The sequence below is a fragment of the Alexandromys fortis genome, unplaced genomic scaffold, assembly GCF_014885135.2.
Source record: "Alexandromys fortis isolate MF-2015 unplaced genomic scaffold, M_Fortis_MF-2015_v1.1 scaffold_201, whole genome shotgun sequence".
Taxonomy (NCBI): Eukaryota; Metazoa; Chordata; class Mammalia; order Rodentia; family Cricetidae; genus Alexandromys; species Alexandromys fortis.
Window position 1 is genome coordinate 1382851 of NW_026068087.1, and position 18385 is coordinate 1401235.

Below are 18385 nucleotides of genomic sequence, written 5' to 3' on the forward strand. Positions count from 1 at the left end.
GGTCCAGGGCGTTCCCAGCCACGCCCCTCCTGCCGGGAACCTTTGTCCCGCCCCGCCCCGCCCTGGACCGTGCTCTGCTCCTGCCCAGTGCCCGGCTCGTCCCGGGAGTCTGGTTGGAGTCACGCCACCCGGTCCCCGCACGCGCTGAATTACCTTTGTCTCCCGCTTGGAGGATGGATGGAGCCTTTGGTCCCATCTCTCTTGTCTGTCGTGATCATTTACAATCCGAGAGGCTGCGTGAGGTCTGGATTCGCATGGCTGTCTGGACTTGCTTTCCTCCCCGCTCTGTAGAGCTGTAGCCGGGCTCTTTGACCCTTTGAAAGCGGTTTGATTTTTTCTGAAGAAAATAGTTTGCGTCTAAAGGTCTAAAGGAGAAGGTTAAATTCAGCCCTCTCCGACAATGCAGGGATAGGACCAAACTGAATCTAATATTGTTGGGAAATAAAAGGCAACCGGCCAAGTCTTTGATAGCTGATTTTTTTTTTTAATCGTTAAATCCTGGGAAAAAGAGCTTGCAACCTCCCATAAAAGGGAAATGACGTTTGCTGACGTCATCCAACTTCCATGAAACCATCCTCTTGCTCAGTTTTCATGTACGTAGTTGCAATTTTTTTTGTATAAAACTAAAATTCCCTTTGCATGTTTAATAGCATTTAAGAATTCTGAGATCTGGGTGTGATTTTTAGTTTGTTTTAGTAGAAAACAAGTAACAAGAGAAACTCAGTAAAACCTAAACCCGGCAAGGGCCCTTATAGACACCATCAAGTTAGTAGCTTCCTGTAATCCTTCCATTTACAACTGACAGCTGTTCTAGGCTGTTTCATGCAGAAAAATAATTAGGATTCTGATTACAGAGTAGCCTTTGTTTATGGTAGTGTTTTTTAAAAGCAAAATCTGTACTTGCAATCTTTGCGTTTTCTTATATAAAATAAAAAGCCCAAAATGTAAGAACGCTAACATTGTATGTTACTGACATTGCTGGTTAAGTTCAAGAATGTCTGCAGAGCATTGTGGGCTCAATTCCAGGGCAATCTTTAGAGGAAAAGCTGCCAATGAAGTTGTTAGGGTTTTGATCTTAAATGTCCCTCGAAGACCTGTTTGCCAGCATCTGAGTGGTAGTGGGGAGCGGAACAACTTTAAGAGTTGGGATCTGGCTGGAGGCACTTCTGTAACGGGGGAGATGGGAGGTTGGGAAGGTCTCATTCCCTTCTCTTTCTCTTCTGTGGGATGCACCATGCCACCACAAGTACAAAGCAACAGGGCCAAGCAACTGTGAACTGAATCTCTCTACTTTCAAAGATTTCCTCGGGTGCTTTGTGGAAGTGATGAAAGCTGACTAACAGAAACAGGTTACCGATAGAACACCACCTTGCCAGAGGTGGAATTCAGCATACTCTCATACAACTGAGTGTTTAGACCAGATCAGCTTTGAATTAATTAGGGTTTGGAACTGTGATAGGAACCTACCACCAAATACAAAACCAAGTTCATTTTGAAATAATATATACTGAAGGATAACTTGAAAGCAGTATTTAGTTAGCGCCTTTATTTAGTAGCAATGTAAGAAATCTGACAGACTGTTTTTTCATGGATTATTGCAGCACAGATAATAAATACCCAGATTCAAATAGGTCCCTTCTGCTTTTCCAAAGTCTCGGGTCATTCCTTCCGCATACAGTCAAGCACAGCGGATCGGGCATCGGGTTTTTCTGTGATCAAAATGATTCTAAGCCCCTCCAGTTCTTCAGGCAACCTCTGATACCATTTCGTATTTTAAGGTTGCTTCAGATACTTCAAACATGTAATTTCACCTCATCAAACAAACAAACAAACAAACAAACAGAAATCAAAACAGCAAACCATGGAGAAGTAGATGTAGAACTCTCCCATCTCCAAATCCTGACAACGGCACCCTCCTCTCTCTCCATCCCCTCCAGATTCATCCGTTAGCCGCAACAGTGCTATGGGACAATGGGCTGCACCCTGTCACTTGTATTTTAATATAATGCTGATTGGCCAGTAGCCAGGCAGGAAGTAGAGGTGGGCAACCAGAACAGGAGAATTCTGGGAAGAGGAAAGGTCAGTCTGCGGTCATCTCCCAGACTCAGAGGAAGCAAGATGAGAATGCCTCTCTGATAACAGGTACAAAGCCACATTGCCTTGGTCATGGTGTTTTGTCAGGACAATAGAAAAGTAACCGAGACAATGGGAACATAAATAGCAAAGTTAAAATGTTTAGGTTCACCTTTAAGGGAATGGTAAATATAGACATGTTACAATGTTGTGTGGGGTTCAGTCATCATCGTTACTTAGAAATTTTCCTGATAGCTACTTAAGCATCAATAGTCCAAACCAATGGCTGAAAATAAAGCTTGTTAGGGTTATTAGAGGATTTTTAAAATTAATTATTTTCATAAATGAGATGTGCTTACCACTGATACTGTAGGAGATGAACTTAATGGTATTCAAAGAGGCATTCTTAATTTTAATAATTATTTTAAGTCATATTAGAAAAATGTAACCGATAGACTCTGATTTTCTTTAGGTGTTTTTACTTGGATGACTTGCAATGAAGGGCACTCAGATGTGAGACATCTTATCTTTGACCTTCTCTAGCCTGTATCTGACACATGAAGAATATTTCTGAAGAAACTGAAACATGAAAGATTGCATCTTGTACAAATTCTATATGAAATTCTAGAAAAAGGCAAAAATATGGGAAAGAGAGAAGGTTAGTGGCTGCACAGACTGAAGTTAAGGGAAGCAGATTCAGTGGACTCTACATTAATTTTGTGATTTATAAATAACTTTGATGTCCAAAACTGAACAAAGATGACCTTCCTCCTTGGAACAAATCTGACTTCTGCCTCAGCCTCTCCTGTCCTGCGTTTTTATGTTTTCATTTTCATGTCTCATAGTTTTTATCTTGTTTGTATGATTAGGCAATGGATACTATTTTACCACGATTAGGTAAAGGATATCCTTCAATGTTTATAATATCCCGGTACCAAAAGAGCGGACATTCCTGTTAGTGAGCAGCAATTAGGACAAAGAACTAATCCAAATATGATCGACCCAAGAGGAAAGCATCAGCACCCAGCGTAGACATCACATTGTACTCGAAGCACTGAGGGCTTCAAAAGCAGACTGTCTATTATCGTGACCTCTTTACCTTAGCAGCTACCAAGCAATTGGGATTGTCAGTGGAGGGAGACAGAACCAGAGGCAATTTACCGTCCCTAGTTAACTCAGCATTTGATTGCAAGATCAATATAAAATTGCAGGTAGACACAACCCTGCTCTCCAGGGACAACTCCTGAGGAACAGCTGAAGCTTGGGTGATGTTCATTTAGCCGGTTCCCATGCTCTCTGCTCTTCCAGATGGAGCATTTCCCAGCAGTGAAACCATAGCCTGCAGTAGTCTGGCTTTGGATCATTAAGTCCTTGGTTTGTACCACACTTACTCCCCTCCCTCTACACTAGTTTGTTGGGACCAGCCTTGACAAAAATACCACTTGCAAGAATAGAGGCATGGGGATCAGAAATCCCCCTGCCTCTGACTCCCAAGAGCTGGGAGTAAAGGTGTGAGTTACCACTGCCCTTTGAAGAAAGTTCACCTTTAATTTTATGCTTTATACTTGACTAGCATAAAGATCCATTAGTAAATCCTGTTTTTTTATTCAAGATTTATTTATGTATATATGCTCTGTCCTCATGTATGCCTGCAGGCCAGAAGAGGACATCAGATTCCCTTATAGATGATTGTAAACAATCATCTTACAAAGGAAAACATTTAATTAGGGTGGCTTACCGTTCAGAGGTTTAGTCCATTATAATGGTGGGACATAACAGTATACAGACAGACATGGAGCTGCCACTGGAGACAGATGTGCTGAAGCTTTGCTGGTAGGGCACGACCTCATGGTGATGCACAGATTAATGGAGATGGGTTAAATTATCTAGCCAATAAGAAGCTAGAGCTGATGGGCCAAGCAGTGATTTAAATAAAACAGATTCTGTGTGATTATTTCTGGTTTGAGCTGCCAGGTGGCCTATTACAACAACACTGATCCACCTAAAATCAGGTTAAGAAGATGGGAGGAATAGTTATCCTCCCCAGACACCCTGCTCCCTATGCAGTGGCTGACAGAGTCACTACCAAGCAGCTCCACTTACAATGCACTGATAGAGAGCATGACACAATTATGAGCCAGCTGTCCATAGCAGACGCATTATGTCATCCGGAACCCTCGTATTCCCCCTTCAGCTTCTCTTCCCATTTTACTTAACAGTTATTTAAAACGTTTGCCCTTCTGCTCAAATTCTTGCATCCAAACTTCCCCCTTGTCTAAGAAGATGATAAAACTGCCTATGGTTTAGGTAAAACTTAGGCCATCAGGTAGGAACTCCCTAGCCAATAATAACTATAGGAGCAGAGGTATACCTTATGTACGTATCTGTTCCCAAAAAGAAGTGTAGTGATAGACACATGTTAAGGGGTTAGTAAATATTTACTGAACCAACCAAGGTAGCCCTGTGGCATATGGCGTTATTCACTCAGATCTGAAGTCCCTTTTTAATTCCTGTGCTCATCCATATTCACAGCCCCTCTTCTACATTCCCACTTTGCTGAGCTTAGTTTTGATCCTGTGAGTGGCCCAAGACAATGTGTGGGGGGAACATTATGAACTAGAGCGTGGTTTTCCGTCTCTCTTTTCCTTGGACCACAGAGATTGTGGCATTCCAGACAGGGGCTGATGGAAACACCTAACTCCTGCCCCAGGAACAGCAAGAGATGAATTGGAGCCACTGACATTGGATATGCAATGAAGGAAACAAGCCTTCCTTAGAAGCCATAGAGAATTCAAACAGACTCCAAACATTCCTCGTTACTCTAGGCAGAGAGAGAGAGGGAGAGAGAGAGAGAGAGAGAGAGAGAGAGAGAGAGAGAGAGAGAGAGAGAGAGATTGATTTAGTCCCGGGTTAATCTTCCTCCTTCACTTTACTTTCTTATCACCTCTTGTTGCCTCTTGTATTTCAAATACCCTCTTAGAGTGAACTTCTTTTATATTTATTTATTTTAATGGAGGGATGTTGATAAAGTTTTTTTTTTTTTTTTTTGTGTAAGAGCCTTGGCTGTTCTAGAACTTACTTTGCAGGCGAGGCTGGCCTGGAACTCATAGAGATCTGCCTGCCTCTGCCTTAGTCTTATGAGTTCTAGGATTATGGGCATGAGCCACTCTGCTTGTATACCTGAATAGTTATGTTTTAATCATTAGAGCTTCTGCTCAACAAGTTTAACAAGTTTTTACTGCCATCACCCGGAAGAATTCATTATGCACTTAGTTTCATTTACTACAATACTAGCAGACATGTAAACAAAGCAATGCAAAGCTTAATACTAAATATACGGATAGCAATTGATTAAAATATTAATAGTTATCACTGATGATAAGGGAGACCCATGCTTGAGCTGGGCTCACAAGGAAGGCTGCATCTCAGAAAGGTCTGCTTTCAATTACACTAGTACTTAACATACTGCCATGGGTTAGATAAGTGTCCCCAGTGAACTGTGAGTTAAAGACTCAGGACCCAGACTGTGGTTAGGAGATGGCATAGCCTTTAAGAGATAAAGGTCTTTAGGACATTGGGAGCATGACCTTGAAGAGCCCTGTCCTCTTTTCTAGCCAGGAGTGCTTCCTCTCATACACTCCTACCATGGTTTCCTGCCTCACTACTGACCCACCCACAAGCCATAGACTTATTAAAATTTTGGGTTGAAATTTTTAGAACTATGAGCCAAGATAAAGCATTCTACTTTAAAAGTTTATTATCCCAGATATTCTGTTACAGTGGTCAAAGCTGACCAGTATGGCTTGTATGCTTAAGAACTCATTGGAGCTGTACAAATGATATGGTAGACTCTGTAGTTTCAAGGAACACATTCTCACATGGAGAAAACATACATATTACTTCAGAAGCAATTTCCTTCCTACAGACGGTCCATGACCCTGCAGAGGTTTGGAAACACTGTTCACTTTGCTGTTCCTAGCAGCTTAGGGGACACAGGTCACACACCCCCTCTGGTGAGAAGCACCATGCCCACGAGATTCTTCAGAGAAGGCCAAGAAAGATGGAGTAGCCTTCTCCTTCCCTAAAGTCGCACTTCTCACCAGAGCATATCACCTCCCATAAAGTGTGTCTTTGGGTTCAACATTTTGGCTGCCACAAATCCCTTGATACAATGGCTAAAACAAAACTTAAATTAACTCCTTTCTCTCAGGATAAGCCTTGCTGGGATGATGACATGGCTCAGTAATCCATGTTCTATCTGTCTTCTTGATTTGTCATTTATGACATGTGACTTTGGTGCTGTGCCCTAAAATGAATGCTATATTAGTTAATTTTCTGTGATAAAGCCCCATGACCAACAACAATTTATGGAGGAAAAAATTTATTTTGCCTTACAACTGTAAGAGGGCTCAGAAGCCATCACAGCAGGGTGGCTGGCCCATAAGCAGCTGGCCTGGTGGTCAGAGCAGGAAGCTGAGAGATCACATCTTTAGCAGCAAGCATGAAGCAGAGACTAAATAAGAAGCAGGATGAGAATATAAACATTCATTCTTCCAGCAAGGCTCCACCTCCTAAAGGTTTCACAGCCTTCCCAAACAATACCACCAAATGGGAACATTTGGCTAAGCCTTTGGGGGCATTTCTCAAGCAAACCCACTATACAAGTTTTAAAAGTTGCTTCTCAACTTTGCATTAATGTGGTATGTGCAGAACAGAATGTGAATGTAAAAGAACAGACACGGGAAACAGTTCAGTGGTCACTGTAGTCTGTGTGGGAAATGATGCGGCCTGGGCAAGGTGGCGCATTTGGAAACAGTGAAATGGGTTTCAGAGATAATCGGAACGGCACGTTGAGAGGGAAGATGTGTGTAGTGGAGGAAGGGGAAATGCGTGAAGGGTGTCTGGAGGGAGGAAATGACTTTCAGGCTCTGGCTTTAAATATTGGGTGGTTCCCTTGGGAGAGTTATGGGCAACAGTATTGAGGAGTTAATCAGGAGTTTGATTTGTACAATGTAAGCTTAAAGTTTCAATCAGACAGTAGTGAGATTGCCTCCTGGCTTACTGAGTTTTGGATTATTATCTGGATTTTGTCATTCTCTGCCTGATGTCTATTGATAATTAGTAATAAATCTGTATTTCTTTCATTTTTCAGGTTCATTTCATAAATTGCATGGTCATTTGTTTTTTTAGTAGCATTTCTAACATTTGATTTCTCAAGCTCTTTTCTGTCTGTTGCTAACAACATGGTAGTCCCTTTCCATCCCAGCCCACAGCTCCATGTTTCTGAAATCACAGGATGCCTTGGGACTTATACAAGTTCCAAGTCTATACAAGTCAAGCTTTGGAGGACAGACCAATGAACTTCTTTCAGAAGAATGACTATTTGGGGAAATTTGTCTCATGTAACTTTCTTCTTTTGCTATTGTCCATTTATCGAAGAATTATGCACAGAAATAAAAAATTTGAAAATGACAAAACACTTAAGTAAATATTAAGTTAAATAGGACATATATGACTGTGTTTTTTTTTTATGCTGAAAATAGGGTAAGGATGTAGGTTAGTTGGTAGGGTACTTGCCAAGCATGTATAAAACCCTGAAACATAATCCTGGCACTACACAAGTGGTACATAGTGCTGTATGCCTGTAACCCCAGAATTTGAGAGCCAAAAGCAGGGGGATCAGGAATTCAAGGCCATGTTTGGCTACCTATAGAGTTCCAGGGCAGCCTGGGATATATAAGACCCTGCCCAGAAAAGAGATGGAGGAGGAGGAGAAAGAGGAGGAAGAAGAGAGAAAAAAAAATAATACGTATGGGAAACAAAGACAGAAACCAAAGAGAAAAACCTGCTCTATTGTTCTTTATGTGAAGATAGTTCAAGAACATTTTATGGTCTTCTGGCCAGTCCTCAGCATATCAAATCCAGAAGTGATTCCATCAGGTCCCTCAAAATTGGTCTGGCTATGGAGGATTGAGAATCTCTAAACAGACAATCAGCTGATTTAGTCCTTCTAACAGAAGACATAGTAAAATAACAGTGTGAAGTAAGCCCAAACTTGACTATGAGATACTGTTATCTGCATAGCAGGTTTCATCCACAACAAGTCTATAGATCCCAGATTTGCTTCACAGGTGCAGAATAAGCCTTACCACGTGAGATGTCCTACAAAGATATCTTTGTGAAGCCAAATCCGAGAAATCGGTTTTCTGTACTCCAGATAAGTTTCTGTCAAGGTTAGCTCCATTGGTCTTCTAGAACCGAAGACGCCTCCTCTGCCCACGCCAGATAAACCCTGATGAATTCCAGAGGTGCTGTTTCTGTGGGTCACACAAGTTGCAAAGCAATTAAATGGGAGACTTTGCTTTAAGTGACATTTGACCCCTATCTTCTCTACACAAGTGTTGGTCAAGTCCCTACTGAACCAACAAATTTGTTAACTGTCTCTTCAATGTTTTTGTGCAATGATCGTATTCATTCTGTTTTCACTCCCAGCAGATAATCTAGAATAGGCCAACAATTTCCCCTGCCAACAATATTCAAGTTTCAAGAATGGTTTTAACCCTTCAAGTTGTGTGCCAGAACCATTAAGTCTATGGAGAATCTTCAGCTTTTTCACAGTGAAATTATTCAAACTAATTAGAAAAGAAGCCACACTTAAAGGAGGAGGCAGTAGTAACTTCCTACTAGACTACATCTCTTCAAGGTCCATGGCCTCAACATTTCCATTATGTGGATGGAGCCTCTACTAGGAAGGACAAACATTTGATATCTATGACAGCACTACTCTTACTTCCTGAATTTCCCAGTACGCTGCTTGCTTCCTCAAAGCCAGCAAAGGCATTTCTGCCAAAATTGGTGGCTATCAATGTAATATAAGAAAATGCGTGTCCTCGTTGCCATTTCACAACTATTTTTGTGTGTGTGTGTGTGTGCACATGTGCTCATGTACTTGGGGTCCTCTAGCAATTTGAGAGCATTGACTCTCTCCTTCCACACATGGGTCCTGAGGACTGAGCTTGGGTCAAAAGGCTGGGCAGCAAGGACCTTCACCAGTGGTGCCATCGCCATGGCCCCTTATTCTATTGATCAGAAGCAAATCCTGGTTCCCCTTCACTAAGCGATCAGATCATGCAAGGGCACTTTGGTTTTCCTTCAATTCCTGGAACACGTCAGGTTCTTCTCTTATTTAGGGCATTGACACAAATAAGTTTTCCCTATTTGCCTCTTGCTTCACCTTGATGTTTTCTGGTTAATTCCTGCTCCTTCACTAAGGAGCATCTTCAGGAAAGCAGTCGGGTCTGCCAGCTCAAGCTTCAGCTACTTTCAGCTGTGATTGTACCACTTGTGTCTTTTACTCACACTGCTTGCTCTGGCCTGCAGTTCAACAACGGATGGATTTCCATTTCCTTCTAGATGCTCCCCCTGCGACACAGCATCCCCATCACACCTACTGTGGCACTTGACACACATCAAATGCTGAATAAATAATAAGCCTGTGATGGTTTTACTGTCCGAGGAGACCCACAGAAGTGAAGGGCAGTATTTATTCAGTGTCTCAGTCAATAAGTATAAAGGGGCTCAGAGACAGAAAAAAAATCAATAAGAATAAAATGTCTAGTGATGTATTTATGAACATTTTAGGAACTAGACCAAAAGGTGTTTTGATTCTGTGCTGGATCCTCTGTGTTGTCAGTTCCCCAAACATAAAATTCCAGGAAAATGCATACAGCAGAGAGAGTCCAGGAAAACTGGGGGAACAGAGTAAAAACACAGGGTCCACTCGTACAAAACAATACTTTAGATTAAATTGTTAGGTCTCATTGAGGAGATTTTCTAGGTTCCCAATTCAAACACTTAGAAAAATGTATGAAAATAATGAAGCATAACAGAAAAAAACCCATGTTTGAGCAGACGGAAAACAGAAAGTCGAAAACCATGACTTGTGACATGAACAAGAAAATCTACCTTAATCATACAAACAACTTCAAAGCCAGCTTACGCTTAGTAGTGCAGAACACTGTGTATTAAGGGATGTGTAGTAAGTCTGTAGCTGGGGTTGACCCTAAACTTCTGATCCTCTAGCTTGTGTCTCAGCTATGTGCCATACTGGAAGAGTTTCAGAGACTTCTAATGAGATGAAGTGGAGTTCTTGAGTTAGATACGTGCTCTTGTGGTAATTGGATGTCTCAAAGGATGTAATTTACAACCAGAGTGAAAGGGTTAAGCCAAGTTTCAAAAGCATGTAAGGAAATGTGAGCTTGCTTACTTGTTTCTTTTAAAGAGTTTCCTTAAGTAAATGAAAGGTCTTTAGGTATTCAAGAAGGTGCATTTTTGAGGTTCCAAAGGAGGAGAGAGGTAAACTTAAGATCACACACATCTTGGCCTCACGCATGGTTCATTTGCTGTTTTAACACCCTTGCAATCTCTCACAGAGGGAGAGGATCACCTCCATACCAGCCATTTCAGTTCATCAGTTGTGTTGAAATTCTTGACCATCTGCCAGAAGAGCACAAAGCAGTTCCCCATGGGCAGGGAACTCTGACTTCCCCATGGCTCTGCTGTTTTCCTATCGGTTCTTCATGGACAGGAAACTTTTCTTATGCTTCCTCCCAATCTGCAGGTTGGGTCTCCAGCTTCAGGCTGGGTTGCAGGAAGCCCTACACCCTTAAAATGAAGGAATGTTCCAAACGTTTTCTTTTTCCTTCACAAGCTTGGCTGAATGCTGAATTCTCATTTAACAAGACTTTCCTGTGCTGTTGTCTTCCAATGTGCTGTGCAGCCAGGCGAAGCTCCCTGGCGTTCCGACTCTCACTCTCCTCTAAGTAGTCTATCCTTTTGCTCCGAAATTTTTAAAATTTTCTTCGAATCTTCAGAAGAAATCAAAAAGCCAACAAGAAAGAATAGTAAGTGAGAACCATGAAAGGAAAATGCCAGGATGGGAGCCAATAATATGAATGAATAAGGGTCCATCTTAGAAAGCGAGTTTTACAAAAGAATGCCTTTTATACTAGACATACCTGAATCAAAATGACTCAGATCAATTCAAGTGAAGCTTTGGAAGATACCCAGGATAAATGCTAATAGAAAGAAAGCAAATACGACATAAATTTCACTTGTGATACGATTCAAAATGATAAATCATTGACTATAATATTGATGAAAGAAGCAATCTTTGAAAAAGGATAAAGAGAGGAGTTAGGAGTAATTCTTAAGATGAGCCTCTCCACTGATGCAAATAATTCCAATCAGACCAAATAAGACTGAATAAAAGATGCCCACACGTAATGCAGCACTCCCGGGTGGCCCAGGAGCATGGCGAGGGGAAGAGAGGGGGAGACCACACCAAACCTGAGACCACATGTTCCTTTTCTGGGTGGCAACCTAAATAGTCTGTAGGAGTGGTCCCAACCCTCCCTGTGGAGGGCTCAGCACTTGGTGGGATTTCTGGGAGGTGGAATTTGGACCAAGGCAACTCTTAGGAGAGGGAGCTTGAAATGGAGCTTTCTGATCCATTCCTGCTCCAAGGATGGGTGCCAGGGGCTGGGGTGGCACTTTCAGCCAAACAAGAGGTGAAAGAAAAGATGGTTCAGCAGTTAAAAGCACTGGCTGCTCTTCCAGAAGACCCAGGTTCCAATCCCAGTGCCCACATAACAGCTTACAACTGTCTATAATACCAGTTCCAGGGGATCCAGTTACCTCTTCTGGCTATCAAGGGCACCATACACACAAGTGCAGAACATACATACAGGTAAAACACACATATACATAAATTTAAAAATGAAATAAAATAGTTAAAACAACTTTCACTTAAAGTATAATATCCAAAATATGAAGCTGAAAATGTTATTAACACAAAAAGAAATGTACAATTCTGTAAACACGTATGGGAGACTTTTACAGAGAGCTACCAAGGTTGACAGAGCAAGCGAATGGCACTTAAGAATATAGAGAATTCAAGAGGAAGAGGCGAATGTCTGAGCTCCTGGGTGGAGAGCCCTGCTCTCTAGGCCCTAACCCCTGTGGGCACATCCCATACCCTTCTCTGACCCACTACAACCCCAGAGACCAGGCAAACAGAATGGGTAGGAAAACAGGACCCATCCTTCTGCTACATACAAGAAACACACCTCAGCCTCAAAGAAAGTTATCTCCTCAGAGTATATGGTTGGGAAGAGATTTTCCAATCAAATGAACCTAAGAAACAAGCTGGTGTAGCTATCCTAATATCTAACAAAATAGACCTCAAACTAAAATTAATCAATTTATTAATTAAATAATTTAATTTATTAATTAAATAAATGGAGGACATTTCATATTCATCACAGGAAAAAATCCATCAAGATGAAGTCTCAACTCTGAATATCTATGCCCCAAATACAAGGGCACCCTCGTTTGTAAAAGAAACATTATTAAAGTTTAAATCACATATCAAACCCCACACACTAATAACGGGAGACTTCAACACCCCACTCTCACCAATGGACAGATTTGTTAGACAGAAAATTAACGGAGAAATAAGGAAACTAACAGATGTTATGATTTAAACGGACTTAACAGACATATATAGAGCATTCCACCTACACAAAAGAATATACCTTCTTCTCAGCACCTCAAGGACCCTTTCCTAAAATTGACATACTCAGTAACAAAACAAACCTCAATAGATTAAAAAAATGGATTAAGTCCCTGTCTCTTATCAGATCACCATGGTTTAAAGTTAGAATTTAACAGCAACACTAATTGCAGAAAGTCCACAAACTCATGGAAACGGAACAACGCTCAACTGAATCACCCCTGGGTTGAGGAAGAAATAAAAAAGAAATTAAAGACTTCCTAGATTTCGATGAAAATGAATGTACATCATACCCAAACCTGAACTCCACAAAACTGAAAAATTTAAAAGAAATGGACAATTTTCTGGATCGGTTCCACATACCAAAGTTAAATCAAGACCAGATAAATATTTTAAATAGACCTATAGCTCCTAAGGAAATAGGTCATCAAAAGTCTCCCAACCAAAAAAAAAGCCCAGGGCCAGATGGTTTCATCACAGAATTCTACCAGAAGACCTAATACCAATACTCAAATTGTTTCACACAATAGAAATGGAAGGAACATTGCCAAAGTCCTTTTACAAGGCTACAGCTACCCTAATACCCAAACCACACAAAGACATTGCTAAGAAAGATAATTACAGACCAATCTTTTTTATGCACATAGATGCAAAAATACTGGCAAACTGATCCCATGAACATATAAAAAATTGTAGTGATGTTTCATTTGTATTTTAATAAATAAAGCTTGCCTGAAGATCAGAGAGTAAAACAGCCACACTGCTCAGCCATACAGACCAGGCAGTGGTAATACACTCCTTTAATCCCAGTAGCCACACTAGTTAGCTATAGAGGCCAGGTGGTTCTTCTAATCAGAGGGCTGTCAGTGTATAAATTAAACACCTTATTTGCAAAAAGTTGAAACACTGTAGCCACAGCTCACAGCTCAACTATTTGAGCTGAAGCCAGTTCTGTTTGTACTACACGTCCGTCACCATTAACCACGTATGCAGCTCCCCCACTAGAAGAACCCTCTGTAAAAACTAACATAGCATCCTTTAAGGGATCTTTTGCTACAACTTTAGGGAAAATAAAGAGATGTAGTTGCACAGATTGCAGCAAAGGATCATCTGGAAAAAAGATTATTAATTGGACCTTTAAATTGAGCAAACACAATTGCCCAATAATCACTATTTTGAAATAACCATTTCAATTTGTTGTTTAGTATAAGGAACATCGACTATAGCAGGTTCTCTGCCAGAGAATCGTCAAGATTCCTTCATGCTCTTCTGTGCTAAGCAAGCTACTGCTTCAAAATAAGGGTTTAATATTTAACTGGTGAAATGGGAAGGTGTAGCCATAAATGGGCCATTTTGCAATAACACTGCTGTAGGAGTAAGTTTTGTAGGTAATATACTTGCTCGCTAAGACTGATCCTAATTAATATAATGTACTTGCTGTTTCTGTTTAGCATACTCTACCTGGGTGAATACCTGTCTAGCAGCTTCTGTAAGCTGTCCACTGAAACTTGGATCATTGCTCCCTTTGAGAATTTTACTTAGTGGCTCAAGGTCTCCTGTAGGGTATTTTAAATAAGGTTTTCACCATTGGATATTGTATTAAAAATTTGTAAGCTATCTTTCTAATCCAAGTTGCAAGTCTGCCTAGCTGACAGGTTTAACTTTCTTATTTACATTTTTACAGGCACTTGACTGGCCTGAAGCGCAGTTCCCCAAGGCTACTTTTTAGCAGTTTGGCCATCAGGCTCAGGAACCTAGGATCTGGACTGACAGCTGAAGCTGGCTGCACTGCTGGGCACAAGCCATGCTCTTTGCTTGGCAGTGTTCCACCAGTATTTGAGACTAGGAGGTGCCAGTCTCTCATTGCCTCCTCTGCCTGGTCACAGGTCTTGCTTTTTACACTTAGTAGTCCCAACAGAGGCCAGTGTTTACAAATTTACAGGCTCTCAAGTGTCTGTCATTGTAGAGGCTCTGAGACTGCTGCGTGAGACTACAAACTTAGGTGGGAATAGCCACGCCGATTTTTACTATCCTTGCTTTTTTATTTTACATCTTGTAATCACAAAACTGGAGAATTTCTGAATCCTCGGCATAGATTTATCCATTATGGGTTCCGTGGCTCATGGGCCAAACAGCCTCCAGGCATTTCCACTGACCAACTCTGTGCACTGGCTGTGGGAGGTAGAGCCCTTTAAACTCTCCTGCCTGCCTTTCCTGGCTCCACTGCACACTGTGAGCCAAACTGCCACGATCTCAGTGGTAACCCAGGCCGTTGCCAGGCCAAAGATTGCATTCCCTTCATTCTCCCCACCCTCAGTAGCAGCAGATCCCGTGGCTAGGTGACCAAAGGACTGCCCACTGCATGGGTGAAGGTGAGGCCTCACTGTGGCCTCTCTGAGTCTGGAGCAGCCTGAAGGCACCTGCAGGGATGCCGCCAGTGTGGGGGGGGTGGGAGCATAATATCCACAAACTCTAAAAATCTCTGCCTTTGTTTTTACTCCACTTTAGCTCCTCTAACTATTAAAATACATCTAAGCGACTGTACAGATAGTTGAATACTATTTCCTTGTCCCATACTTACAAATATTTACAGTTTTACTCCCATTTTTTTTGCCCTGCCTTTCTCGTTCCTTTTTATTATCTACTATTTATTTCCGAGTGCTCATTAAATACCTTTCCGCCTGTGGGTGCAATTTTCTTGCGGGGTTCCTCACGTACTTCCTTGTACACCTGGCCACACTTCAGTGCATTTTGGGGTTCACCTTTTGCCCCACGTTGGGGGTCATTTGTCAGGGACTGTCCCACATTGGGTGCCATATGTCATGGATCAACCTCAACAAAAACACTTTTTACCAGGGTGGGGGGGTTGGGAATTAGAAATATAAGTAAAGAATATGAAGACACATGAAAATAATAAAAACAGAAACCATAGAAAGTATGGGCATTCCAGTGATACCAAAATCACCTGTGCTTATTTTTCCCATATGCTTTTATACCCAATACAAAAGGGAGGAGAGTGTAACACAAGACTTTATTAGCATGATACAAAAGGCAATTCAAATAGTAAATCACTTTAACACTTTGAGACATCAAATCATTTGCATTCTGTTGTTTAGGTAGTGAAGCTACCCTAGACCACACATCCTTAAGGCAGCCACTCCTCAGGTGACCTCATAATTACAAAACAAGGAACAGAAGTATGCTTGCATGTCCTGACCATCTGTCAGGATGCAACGGATCTACTTGTATGAACCATCTTAATGTAAAAAGAACCAGGTAATCACATCCTGAGTTGGAATGTGCAGCTACACTTGTCAAGTATTTTGAGCAACCTCCAAACTCTCTGACTGTCAGACAAAGTGGAAATAGGCTCATATTTTCGGGCCTCCACACAGTGATCCACAGTCAAGCACTGGGCTGAGCTACTAGACTTCAGTTGAAGAGGGGGAGGAGGGATCATATGCACAAAGTAGATATCAAAATTGTGGGGAAAACCACAGCAATAGCTGACTCAAGCTGGTGGGAGCTCATGGACTCTGGACTGTCAGCTGGGTAACCTGCATGGGACCAAACTAGGCCCTCTGAATGAGGATGACAGTTATGTGGCTTGATCTGTTTGGGGAGTCCTGGCAATGGAATGAAGACTTATCCTAGGTGCATGAACTATCTTTTTGGAGCCCATTCCCTATGGTGGGATACCTTGATCAGCCTTGATGCAGGAAGTGGGGGCTTGGACCTGCCTTAACTTGGTATGCCAGACTTTGTTGACTCCCCAAAGAGGCCTTATCCCCTCTGAGGAGTGGACAGAGGATGGAAGAGGTTTGGATGGAGGAAGGTAGGGAGGTGGGAGAAGGGGTGTGGGAGGGGCAACTGGGATTGTTATGTAAAATGAAAAGTAAAATTTTTAAAGAAAATGGAGAATTCAAATAATATAAAGTAAAATTTAAGAATAATGTAAAATTTTGAACAATACAATTGGTAAATTTGTTCTTATAGACCTCCATTTATCTATCTAGTATGTATGTATGTATGTATGTATGTATGTATGTATCTATCTATCTATCTATCTATCTATCATCTATCTATCCATTTATATGTAAGTTCTCTAACCCAGGCTGGCCTAAAATTCCCTATGTAGTCAAGGATAACTTTCAATTTCTGATCTTCCTGCCTCCACCTCTTGAGTGCTGGTATTATAGTGTTACCATTATATTCTCACATCCACGCATTGAGAGGTAAAGGGAGTCTCCACAGAGACAGGGAATCCAAAGGATTTTCTTTTCTTTTTGTGTTTTCTTCTTCCCTCTCTTTTCCTCTATTTCCCTAACCCCTTAATCCTTCTCCTTTTGATTCATCATCATCATCATTACTAATACAGGGTCTTGGTGAATAACCCAGGTTGGCCTGGAACTCACTGTGCAGCCCATGGTGGCCTCCAGCTCACCCTCTTCCAGCCCTGGCCTTGTTGTCTGAGTTTCTGTCCTGCATGGTTCCTGCAGTCGTTAGGTCCCAAAGAAATCACATAATGTAGACCTCTACATTAGTTGTAAACTGATTGGCCCATTAGCTCAGGCTTCTTATTAACTCATAACTTATTTTAGCCCATTATTCTTGTCTATGCTAGCCACGTGGCTTGGTACCTTTTTCAGCAAGGCAGTCACATCTTGCTTCCTCTGTGGCAGGCTCACAACTGCTGAAAAGAGCTTCCTTCTTCCCAGAATACTCCTGTTCACATTGACCTGCCTCTACTTCCTGTCTGGTTGTCCTACCTATACTTCCTGCCTGAGTATATCACAAAACTTAGCAGAACTGATTAGAGAGCCTCACACGAGGTCCAGGTGTGTGCACACCCGGACAGAACTCTAGAGATTAGAGAGAAGGCTGAAGTGATCAGGCATTGCCTTAGTCACCTGTCTATGGCTGTGATGAGATACCTTGACCATGGCAACTTGCAAAAGAAAAAGTTTATGTATGGCTCATGGTTTCAAAGTATTAGGGTACCCTCTTCCCAATGATACACCTACTACTACAATCCTTCCAAAACAGTTCCACCAACTGAAGGTCAAGTATTCAAACATATAAGCCTATGAAAGTCATTCTTACTCAGAATACCACAGGAGCTTAAAGCCAACCAGGGCTACCTGAGACCCTGTCTCACGCCTGCCCCCAAGATTAAAGCAAAAAAAGTTGTGGGCTATACAGATTGTAGACAGACTAAGCAGAGAGGAACGTTGTAATTGCCAGGGAAGAGCAGAGTGTATGGGCAGAGGAAGGCAAGGCCACATTTGGAGCCTTGGTTTAGGAAATGCAAAGCAGTTCAGGTCAGTGTCACCTGCAGGCAGAGGACACAGAACAGACTTGGGGAGCAAGAAGATTTGACATCTCTGTACTGTAGCAAGGAGGGAAGTAGCCAGAGAGACGTGATGTTTGAGCTGTACTGAAGGCCCAGGCAAATCCGCAATTATATACTGTAGTGGTATCCATATCTGTGCTCTGAGAATTTCTCTAGAAGCACTCTTGGCTCAGTGTAAGCTTTGGAGGGTGAAAGTAACTGACTATGGTCTAAGAGCCGCCTTCATTTAGTCTGTATCTGAAAGCCCTTGTAGTAAGGCTGGGTCTAGAGTGGGAACTAGTAAATATTGGTTAACTGGCTCCCTGTGATACTCTTGACACAGACCTGGTAACTTCTCTAGCTGACTCTTCATTCCTTCTTAAAAAGCACTGTCTCATGCTCACAAT

The 18385-nt window shown here is 41.8% G+C and overlaps 1 protein-coding gene across 1 annotated transcript in view; it reads left to right on the forward strand.

Moving 5' to 3' along the window:
- Positions 1 to 18385, forward strand: part of Prkar2b (protein kinase cAMP-dependent type II regulatory subunit beta) — a 710703-nt gene that overhangs the window by 105381 nt on the left and 586937 nt on the right. The gene's annotated exons all lie outside the window — the stretch shown is intronic.